The sequence below is a fragment of the Heterodontus francisci genome, chromosome 3 (genome assembly GCF_036365525.1).
Source record: "Heterodontus francisci isolate sHetFra1 chromosome 3, sHetFra1.hap1, whole genome shotgun sequence".
Classification (NCBI taxonomy): Eukaryota; Metazoa; Chordata; class Chondrichthyes; order Heterodontiformes; family Heterodontidae; genus Heterodontus; species Heterodontus francisci.
Window position 1 is genome coordinate 87,444,221 of NC_090373.1, and position 12,281 is coordinate 87,456,501.

Here is a 12,281-nt window from a genome sequence, read left to right on the forward strand (position 1 = left end):
GTAAACCTCAATCATGTCCCCTGTCAGCCTTCTCCGCTCCAAGGAAAACAACCCTAGCCTTTTCAGTCTCTTTTCATAGCTGAAATTCTCCAGCCCAGGCAACATCCTGGTGAATCTCCTCTGCACTCTCTCCAGTGCAATCACATCCTCCCTATAGTGCGGTGACCAGAACTTGTACACAGTACTCCAGCTGTGGCCTAACTAGCGTTTTATATAGCTACATCATAATTTCCCTGCTCTTATATTCTATGCCTTGGCTAATAAAGGCAAGTATCCCATATGCCTTCCTAACCACCTTATCTACCTGTGCTGCTGCCTTCAGTGATCTATGGACAAGTACACCAAGGTCCCTCTGACACTCTGTACTTCCGAGGGTCCTACCATCCATTGTATATTCCCTTGCCTTGTGCGTCCTCCCAAAATGCATTACCTCACATTTCTCAGGATTAAATTCCATTTGCCACTGCTCCGCCCATCTTACCAGCCCATCTATATCTCCCTGTAATCTAAGGATTTCCTCCTCACTATTTACAACACCACCAATTTTCATGTCATCTGCGAACTTACTGATCATACCTCCTACATTCACATCTAAATCATTAATCTGGTTCACTAATGTCCTTTAGAGAAGAAAATCTGCTGTCGTTACCTGCTGTGGCATATACATGAATCCAGACCCACAGCAATGTGGGGTTGACTCTTAAAAATGTCCTCTGAAATGGCCTAGTAAGCCACGTAGTTGTATATAACCACTACGAAGCCAATGAAACCAGACAGACCACTTGGCATTGGCCTAGGCACTAGAAACAACAACAGCAAACCGAACCCTGCAAAGTCCTCCTTACTAATATCTGGGGGCTTGTGCCAAAGTTGGGAGAGCGGTCTGACAGACTAGTCAAGCAACAACGTGACATAGTCACACTCATGGAATCATACCTGACAGACAATGTCCCAGACACTGCTATCACCAGGTATTTACTGTCCCACCAGCAGGGCAGAGGTGGCAGCACAGTGGTATACAGTCGGCGGGGAGGCGGGGGGGGAGATACCCTGTGAGTCCTCAATATCGACTCCGCACCCCATGAAGTCTTATGGCATCAGCCCAAACATGGACATGGAAACCTCCTGCTGATGAATCAGTACTCCTCCATGTTGAACACCACTTGGAGGAAGCACTGAGGGTGGCAAAGGCACAGAATGTACTCTGGTTGAGGGATTTCAATGTTTACCACCAAGAGTGGCTCGGTAGCACCACTACTGACTGAGCTGGCTGAGTCCTAAAGGACATAGCTGCTAGACTGGGTATGTGGCAGGTTGTGAGGGAACCAACAAGAGGGAAAAACCCAGTTGACCTCGTCCTCTCCAATCTGCCTGCCGCAGATGTATCTGTCCATGACAGTATTGATAGGAGTGACCGCCGCACAGTCCTTGTGGAGACAAAGTCCCGCCTTCACATTGAGGATACACTCCATTGTGTTGTGTGGCACTACCACCGTGCTAAATGGGACAGATTTCAAACAGATCTAGCAACTCAAAATTGGGCATACATGAGGCACTGTGGGGCAGCAGCAGAATTGTACTCAACCAAAATCTGCAACCTCATGGCCCGGCATATTTCCCATTCTACTGTTACCATCAAGCCAGGAGACCAATCCCGGTTCAATCAGGAGGGCAGGCCTTAAGCAGCACCAGGCATACCTCAAAATGCGGTGCCAACTTGGTGAAGCTACAACACAGGGCTACTTGCGTGCCAAATTGCATAAGCAGCATGCGATAGACAGAGCTAAGCGATCCCATAACCAATGGATCAGATGTAAGCTCTGCAATCCTGCCGTGTGAATGGTGGTGGAAAATTAAACAACCAACTGGAGGAGGTGGCTCTACAAATATCCCGATCCTCAATGATGGGGAGTCCAGCACATCAGTGCGAAAGATAAGCATTTACAACAATCTTCAGCCAGAAGTGTTGAGATGATGATCCACCTCGGTCTCCTCCAGAGGTCCCCAGGATCACAGATGCAGACTTCAGCCAATTTGATTCAGTCCACGTGATATCAAGAAACAACTAAAGGCACTGGATACTGCAAAGACTATGGGCCCTGACAATATTCCGGCAATAATACTAAAGATCTGTGCTCCAGAACTTGCTGCGCCCCGAGCCAAGCTGTTCCAATACTGTTACAACACTGGCATCTACCTGGCTATGTGGAAAATTGCCCAGGTATGTCCTATACACAAAAAGCAGGACAAGTCCAACCCGGCCTATTAGTCCCATTAGTCTACCCTCAATCATCAGTAAAGTGATGGAAGATGTCATCAAAAGTGCCATCAAGTGGCACTTGCTTAGCAATAAGCTGCTCAGTGACACTCAGTTTGAGTTCCGCCAGGGCCACTCAGCTCCTGACCTCATCACAGCCTTGGTTCAAACATGGAGAAAAGAGGTGAGGTGAGAGTGACTGCTTTTGACATCAAGGCAGCATTTGACCGAGTATGGCATCAAGGAGCCCGAGCAAAACTGAAGTCAATGGGCATCAGGGGGAAAACTCTCCGCAAAGGATGATGGTTGTGGTTGTTGGAGGTCAATCATCTGACCTCCAGAACATCATTGCAGGAGTTCCTCAGGGTAGTGTCCTAGGCCCCACCATCCTCAGCTGCTCCATCAATGACTTTCCTTCAATCATAAGGTCAGAAGTGGGGATGTTCGCTGATGATTGCACAATGTTCAGGACTTGTCAGATACTGAAGCAGTCCATGTGAAAATGCAGCAAGACCTGGACAATATCCAGACTTGGGCTGATAAGTGGCAAGTAACATTTGCGCCACACAAGTGCCAGGCAATGACCATCTCCAATAAGAGAGAATCTAACCATCTCCTCTTGACATTCAATGGCATTACCATCGCTGAATCCTGGAGGTTACCATTGACCAGAAACTGAACTGGAGTAGTCATATAAATACCGTGGCTACAAGAGCAGGTCAGAGGCTAAGAATCCTGCAGCAAGTAACTCACCTCCTGACTCCCCAAAGCCTGTCCGTCATCTACAAGGCACAAGTCAGAAGTGTGATGGAATACTCTCCACTTGCCTGGATGGGTGCAGCGCCAACAACACTCAAGAAGCTCGACACCATCCAGGACAAAACAGCCCGCTTGATTGGCACTCCATCCACAAACATTCACTCCCTTTACCACCGACACACAGTGGCAGCAATGTGTACCATCTACAAGATGCACTGCAGCAACACACCAAGGCTCCTTAAACAGCACCTTCCAAACCCGCAACATCTACCAACTAGAAGGACAAGGGCAGCAAACGCATGGGAACACCACCACCTGCAAGTTCCCCTCCAAGTCACACACTATCCTGACTTGGAACTATATTACCATTGCTTCAATATCGCTGGGTCAAAATCCTGGAACTCCCTTCCTCACGGCACTGTGGGTGTACCTACCAGACATGGACTGCTGGGGTTCAATAAGGCAGCTCACCACCACCTTCTAAGGGGCAATTAGGGATGGGCAATAAATGCTGTCCTAACCAGCGATGCCCACATCTCATGAAGAATAATAAAAAAAAGTCTGTCTAAGCTAGACCAACTAAGTATATTAAGGTGGCAGCATACCAATCAAACATACAACAATACGTAACTCAATTTGCCTCTGGGCAGGAGGGCCCTTTGCCACCTTCCGCGCCGCTGGCAAGATGAGATGGCAGCAGGAATACGATAGGCACTCCAACCCCCACCAGTTCTAATGAAAGGTCACTGACCTGAAAAGTTAACTCTGCTTCTCCCTCCACTGATGCTGCCAGACCAACTGAGTATTTCCAGCATTTCTTGTTTTTATTTATTATGGTCTGAATCTCTGTTAAGACTTCTAAGCAAAATTAGTTCAGCACCTCTCAATTTAAATTCTTGTAGATACAGGTCAACAAGACAAAACTGCCCTCAGATTTGTGACTAACTAGCAATACAATGAAAACTCAAATATACAGAAAGCAAGAATGAATGATCTCCTGGTACCAGAAGGGGTGCTTTACTGAGGCTAGGGATTGTTGGGGTTGTGTGAGGCAAACTAATTATATCTGACCTAAGCCATACCTCCTGCAGGCCTGAAACTGTTGTGGATACAAAATGGGAAAAATATTCCATTCCTTCTCCAATCACCCTTTGCCTGGAGAAAATAGGAAATATAATGAAGCTGCCACAAAATCTGATTTATTTTACCTTTAAGTATTGGTGTGTTACATGCCAAATATTTGGTTAAACTTCTGACTGCTGGGCCATTATCTAATTTTCAACTTGATGCTGTTTGGCAGAAGGTCAAAAATATTTACTGCAACAGCTGTAAAGAACATTGTGTGGAACAAGACTGTGGACAACTTGGGACACAGGGAAATGTACAATCTGGCCAAAAGTGTTCACTTCAAATGTATTTTCTAGCTATCGATATTTTGAATACAATGGGTTTACAAAGAAAATGAATTTATGCAGAAAACACCTATCTTTCGAATTGCACAGCTCAGTGGAACATACTGCTAATTGTGCTGAAAATGCATTTTTTTTTTGACAAATAAATATAGATAGCAGACTGTTAGCTTAAATCCAGCACTCAAACTCACTTCCAATGGCTGGGTTTAATCAGTTCTCAGTTGGATCGCTAGATGGAGTGCCATATGAAAGATAAAATGAACACCTGCCCTATCCAGTCTTGCATAGTTTCGAAACATGATAATGAACAAGTGCATGTGATGTCTCATTTTAACTACTCCAATTCTTATTTAATTCAACACATATCTGTGAACACGTTTTTATGCCTACAGGATGATTTAACATCTTTACATTGCAGGATTTGAACTGTAAAGGATAATTATTGTTTGTAACACAAAGACCATGTGCAAGAGAAGTCTAAAGCGGGAACAAGTTATTCTCATCTTATTAAATTATTGACTGGTATAAAACATCATGAATGATATAACTGAATGTTATTACATGTAGATTTACCACTGACTGGTTATACCTTGCAATAAAAATATAGAGGCCTCTGTAAAGATATATTCCCTCGCAACATCTACTCACAAAATATCAATAGAAAGAATATCTGGAACATAAAAGCACATTTAATTTAAACATGCAGTATAAATGGCCCAGCTACAGCATATGATCAATTTTTTAGCAAGGATACTCAGGTGTAAGTAATTTACGTCACTGTTACAGCAAGACATTACTATGTGCAAGTTTCCTCAATTTTTTTTTGCTGCCTCTGCAATATGCCCACCGTAACTGTCTGGTGTTCATTTATATAGCTCTGCCCCACATGCTGGTGTGACTTTCCAGGTTTTGTCCCATAGCCCATGAAACGATATTGGCAAAGCTGAGGAATTTTAGTATTTAATGTCAAAAGACCCCAAACATTTTTTTTTTGCTGTATTTCTAGAGTTTGCTTGCAACTTTTATCACAATTTTTTTCTGGCATTTTCATACTGAGACCGACATTATGGGCTGAATTTTCCAACTCACCACCGATCTCAAAAAAGGCGGGGTGCATGCGCGAGATGTGCGGCGTGGAGCCGCCATGGTATTTAGCGCAACGGCTCATTTACATGGAGAAGGCAGAATGCCCTCCCTCGTCTGTTACCATCACACCGGCGTGGCGCCATTTTTAAAGGGCTTCAGGCCCTTCTGCATCATTTCAATAAGTAAAGTGAAAGGGGAGAGAAAATTAAATATAAAAATTTATTCAGTTTCAATCCCCTCTCCCACATGCTCAATGACTAGCCACTTTATTAATTGCCCTCTCCCCCACAAATAAAATGTTCTCCCTATCATGAACTTTCCCCACAAACTTTATTAACTTTGACCCTCAACCCCGTTCCACCATCCCCTTAACCAAAAGCAAGAGTTTCCCCTGCCCTCCCCACCTCCGCCCTGAAAACTTCACTCTTCCCCCCTCCCCACCAGTATTCCACCTTGGATCTCCGAACGGAGATCCGAAGGCACTGGAGTTCCGACAACCGGCTGGAATATTGGAGTGGAACGGCCATCGCGACAAGGTAAGTATTTATTCATTCATTACCATTTATTTAAATTAAGTGTCTGTTGCCGAGAGGTGGGCGGCAGGCACAAGCCCTTGCCGCCGCCGGTAATATGGGGCGTGGCCTACCCAGCGTCGAGGCTGGTGGCGGGCCTCTCACGGAGATATTGTCTGGGACCCCCACCACGACCCCCGCGTTAGGGGGCTGGTAAAATCCCGCCCTATGCATCACCACAGTGCTGTTGGTCTCACCCGAGAATTTTTGGATAGAAAACCCCTGTTCTGCATTGTAATAGATGAGGAAAAGGAGCAGCAGTGGAGGCAAGAAGCCAGGAGAATGAGTTGGCAGCCTACTTACTACTACCACCACCCCTCCACCTAGACATTGCACAGGCTGCACTGGTCATTCCAAGGTCTTTCGATGGAGCTATGCATCAGGAGACTGCATTTTGCAAAGGAAGCCTTTGGCCATCTGTGTGACATTCTACAAGAAGCCCTCACAATCAATCTTCATGCAGAGCGTTACTGACACAGATGAAGGCCACCGCAGGCCTGAATTTTTACTATTCTGGTCCTTCCAGATCTGTGTAATATCAGCCAGGGATCTGTAAAAACCTGCATTCACCAGGTGATAGATGCCCTCTTAGTGAGGGCTCACTGGCCTCACTAGGGTGCAGAAGGCAATTGATAGCACCCATGTTGTGCTGATGCAATGACCCAGAACCTTATGACATATCACCACATGCCTAGGCCAACTTTCATCAGCTGAGTGAACAAATCCGAACCATTTGTGTGGACTGTTCCTTGTGTAACTACAATCTCAATACATAACGTACCAGAGAATAAAAGTGATAATTCAACTTTAATACGACAAAGAACATAACACAAAAAGGCTTTCATAAATACCTAGGTACAAAATAAATAAACTTTCAACTTGAATATAAATTTCAAGATCCAGAGCATTTGCCATAGAACTGCATTAGTGACTCAGAAGAGAACTGCGCAATGTGAGGCATTCTCCATAGGGCTGCATTAGTGCACATTGAACCTTGATAAAGAAATAGGCAAAGACAAAAAGACCTGCGCTAATGACTCAGTACAGATTAATACATACATCAATTGCAAGATATTAAACATTCTCCATTGAACTGGATTAGTGCGAATTGAACCTTAATGCAGAAAAGGGCAAAGATATACAGGCCCCTGTCAGTAACTCAGAACAGAAAGAGTGCACAGTCAACCATCATGTAGTTATGGCAATGTAAAAAGTAGCCCCGAAGAACAAGAACACGCAAAGAAGTGCACTTTGAACTGGACATAATCAATGGCCTCAACAGTCACCAAATAGTCATGCTACTCTTTTGAGGCATCAAGCATCTCACAGGCACCTAGACATACCTATCTGACAAATTATCAACTGCCATGTCTGAGGAGTAGCAAGATGGCAGTCGATAGGTTTCTGATGCTATATTGAGGATCATGGGGCTGCGGTGGTCCTTACCTTACAGCAGCTGGCTCCTGGATGGAGCTCCTGTGCAGTCTGGTCTCACCTGCCATGTTCCACTGAGGGTGAAGATGAAGCCCTGGCAAGTGTTGCTGCCCTGAGAGATGGCAACATTAGGCACATGGACTGCAACCGCTCGCCCTTCTGCTTTGCCCTGGATCTGCTGCCCCAATCATCAGCTGGATGGCTGGTGTGATGGCAACTACTGAATCCTAGAAACCCTGGATCACTGCATTGGCCAGAGATTGGAAGGCATGATACAAGTTACTGTCCAATCTGTTTGTCAATGCCACCAAAGCTGCAGTCTGAGCTTCCATGGAGGTGGAGAGCCTGAGTGGTCGCTGTCATTTACTGCATAGGCTCTTTCAGTAAAGAACCTTATACCAGAAAAAACTGGAACACACATTACACAAGAATAACCTGCTCCTTAGCTTTCACTGGAGCAAAGTGGTAAACAACTTACACAGAGCAAACTGGCACATCTCATACTCTGGAGTGCACCTACGCATACATTATACTAAATTAAACTGGTAAATACCTTACACTAGAATAAACTACTACATATCTTATAATGGAGTAAACTACTGCACACTTTACACAAGAGTAAAGAATTATGACCCTGATTTTCCAACTGCACCACTTTTATGCCAGCAAAAAAAGATTTGTGGCAGCAAGTGATCTGGATGGGAGTTACATGAGAGCTCCGTTGGTGAGCACATGCGCAAACCCATTGGAACTGTCTTTGATGTAAGTCTTGTATAAAATGTATGCAATTAGCTGAAGTGCATGGAAACTACAGAGCAGTCTTTAAAAGGCAGTTCAACTTGCACATTTCAGCAGCAGACTGGGGAACAGCCATGCAAATAAGGAATAGTGCCTGGCTCCATCCACCCCTCCCTCCCCCCATTTTCTCAGGTAACTTTACTGCATATCTTTTCAATCCTTTCATCCTACCTTTCAAGAATTATATCAATGTCAGCACCATCAGAAGAGTGAAGACCCAAGGCCCAAAGCAGGAGGATGAACAGAACATCTCTGATGCAGATCCCCAAATTCTCTTGGAAGAGGAGGCAGGAAGAAGCAACAGGTCTGGTTGCCACCAAGCAACCTAAGAATATCATTGGTGCCACTTGGAAGGAGGTGGCTATGCCACTGAGTGCCAATTTCTTCACCCCTAGGTGAAACAGAAAAGTGTCAGACAAAGTTCAACAACCTCACCAGGGCAAGCAAGGTAATACACTGGATGATCTTCCTCATGTTTTTCATCATCCCTGGGCATCAGCATACTCTTCACCCTCTTAAAGCAACACTTATACAACTAACTCTTCACATTACACTTCGGGTAAGAGCAGTTCTTGTACTATGGCTACTCAGTTCCCCTATCACTAATGACTACGTGCACAACCCTAAAATCCTTTCATCCATTTTAACAGTCTCATATACCTACTTCTCTTACTTCAGCTCTCCCATGCCATTTGGCACATACTCTTTAATCAGGTGTCATACCTAACATTCATATCTTCCCCTCACCCTTACACACTCACCACAAGCCTCACAGCCACATCTCACAGCTTACACACACTGCCAACTATTCAACAATGGCAACCACACTATCTAAACACATTGCACCATACTTGCTGACACAATTCCCTCCCTCTTGTAGGACAGGGTGGCTCATAACTGGAGGCAGCAGGTGCTAAGCAGTGGGCATTGGTGCTGCTGCTTGTTCCTATCCCCATAGAGGAGACAGTGCTCACCACCATTGGAGTAGCCATTGCTTAGGTCGTGGGCATCAGCGGGCTTAATCCATCGGAGATGATGGTATCGTCGTACCTAATCCTGCTCCTCGCATCCCACTTTCTCCTCATACTGATTTAGGAGCTGCAGATGGTGTAAAAATGCACCTCATGCTTTCCAACCTCTCCCCTCACCACAACCCTACCCTTGTCTCGTTCTCCTTTCAGATACCCAAGAACTGCAACCTGGCCAGGCAGTGGTGGAACAGCAACAGATGGACAAGCAAGAATACATTGATGGTGAAGAAACACTGTCACTCAATCTCATACACGCAACCACCAGTTCAGATAACGACACTGCACTATTTTAGAGGATAGCATAGAGAGAAGATATGTATGTGGTGAGACCCCGGGCATGAACGACCTGCAGCCAGGTCAGGGTGCAAGAATAGTGTAGATGCCGGTGCCCTGGAGGATAAGGTCACACACGTGTTCTGCTTCAGAGGACTCAGATGAGGATTTCAAAGAGCTGGCCTACAGAAGAAGGCTGATGGGTATACATAATGAAATGCGTGGTGCATTGGCAGGCACACCAGAAAACCTGCAGCCACTGTCAAGGAGCATGGAGGAGTCCAGCACTAACTTGGCACAAGATTTTGCATAGAGCTTGGAGCCCATCTCTTCCAGCATGCAAGTGGTGGCCAACTCCATTGGCACACTTGTGGATTCAACTGTGATATAACATCTGATGTCCAGTGTCTCAAATGCCATTGCAGCACAAAGAGAAGCCACCCACCTTCTGCGTGCTGCTGTGGAAGTTCAGACTAAAGTCATGCAAGCTCAGACTGCTGCCATCATGGCTGTGGATATCAGAGTTCAAAGGGGCCTGGATGATATCACAGCAATCTGGCAATCTCTCCTTTCACACATTACTAAGATTGCTGAGGTGTTGCTCCGGGGGATTGAAAGTGTCTCCAAAGGGCATGAACCTGCTGTCCTCCCTCAGGATGACAGAATTTTTCCTCCCACCATTGCCACTCCGCCAGTACCCCTGCTGTCGCCTTTCAGCCAGCCAGCCAGCCCAGACTGCTGCCACTCATGCTGAGATGGTCATAGAGTCATAGAGTTATGCAGCACAGAAACAGGCCCTTCAGCCCATTGTGTCTGTGCCAGCCATCAAGCACCTAACTATTCTGAATCCCATTTTCCAGCACTTGGCCCGTAGCCTTGTATGCTATGGCGTTTCAAGTGCTCATCTAAATACTTCTTAAATGTTGTGAGGGTTCTTGCCTCTACCACCACTTCAGGCAGTGTGTTCCAGATTCCAACCACCCTCTGGGTGAAAAAATTTTTCCTCAAATCTGCTCTAAACCTCCTGCCCCTTAAATCTATGCCCCCTGGTTATTGACCCTTCCGCTAAGGGAAAAAGTCTCTTCCTATCTAACCTATCAATGCCCCTCATAATTTTGTATACCTCAATGATGTCCCCCCTCATCCTTCTCTGTTCTAAGGAAAACAACCCTAGCCTTTTCAGTCTCTCTTCATAGCTGAAATGCTTCAGCCCAGGCAACATCCTGGTGAATCTCCTCTGCACCCTCTCCAGTGCAATCACATCCTTCCTATAGTGTGGTGCTCAGAACTGTACACAGTTTTGATGTTGGTCCTTCCAGGGCCAGAGCTGTTTGAGGTCAGCCTGCAAGGTCATCTGCAGTCTCCACCACTGAAGGTCAGCAGCCGTCCACCAACCATTCTACAGCCACTGAGCTGGCACTGCAGCGGAACACTAGGACAGGCATACGACCAGAGGAGATAGACAATAAGGGAATACACAAGATGATTAGCTTATGTTTGAGTGCAATATGGCTTGCTTTGATTTATAAATTTAGTTTGGAATGTATTTTTGTGTTGGCTTTTATTTTTTTTTGCATTGTGGCCAAACTGATGTTGTGATGGTCAATGGCACAGGGACAGTAAGGAGTGGGACTGTTGATGAAGGGGGAATTGGGGTTGTGTTTACTGTTATCGCAGTCAGATAAGTTGTTCACAGACAGCTCAGCCAGAAAGGGGCAGTGTTTGTTGCCTCCTCACTTCCTCTTCCTCCTCCATCTCCTCTCCTCCTCCCCTCCTCTGCTGTTTGTCATATAGCTGGTGGCAAGTGCTGTGCCCTCATGATGGCAAGGTTGAGCAGCACACAGCAGACCATCATGAATCTTGCCATTCACATAGCCGAGTACTGCAGGGTTCCTCCAGAGCAGTCCAGGCAATGGAAGCATTGTTTCGGTATGCCAATAGTCTGCACTATCACATTTCATGTGGCAGCATGGCTTTCATTGTATGCATTTGCCCACGTGTATGTGGATTCTGCAATGGAGTCAGCAGCCACATAGTCAGTAGATAGCCTTTGCTACCCAGTAGCCACCCTTTGGTTTGTTGTGGTGTCTCAAATTCAGATGGCACAGCGGTCTGCCACAGAATGAAAGCATCATGACTGCTGCCATGTTACCAGGAACTGAGGTTGCAGTTGTGGCTGCAGCAGGTGGCAGTTTTCAGTGAGGATGTCCTTACTGAAGCACAGACATCTCGCATATTGTTCCTTACTGAGGTTCAGTTCGGAGAATTGCTCCCTGAATACATTTGGTACATATAGCCTCCTGTTGAGAGACCTTCTCCTCCTCCTGTAGTTCATGATCCCTTTGAATAAAACTGGCGGAGGGATCCATCCTTCTTGTTAGCTTGAGGACTGAGCTCCAAAATGGCAGCGTTGGCATCTAACAGCGTTACACACTGATTGACATCATGATCCGCCTACTCTGCATTCTTCCAGCAGGCGTATGCAGATCCAGAAGTGTGTGTGTGTACTATGGACACTATTTTGGCCCTCTAGGCCACTTGTAGCTCCCACAAAATGGGCGCTGCATGTCTGAATTTGCAGCCTTAGTTTATATCTTCCTTTTCTGTAAATCCACCACAACAACAAAGGGAGCTGTAGGAGAAAGATGATGATGATGAC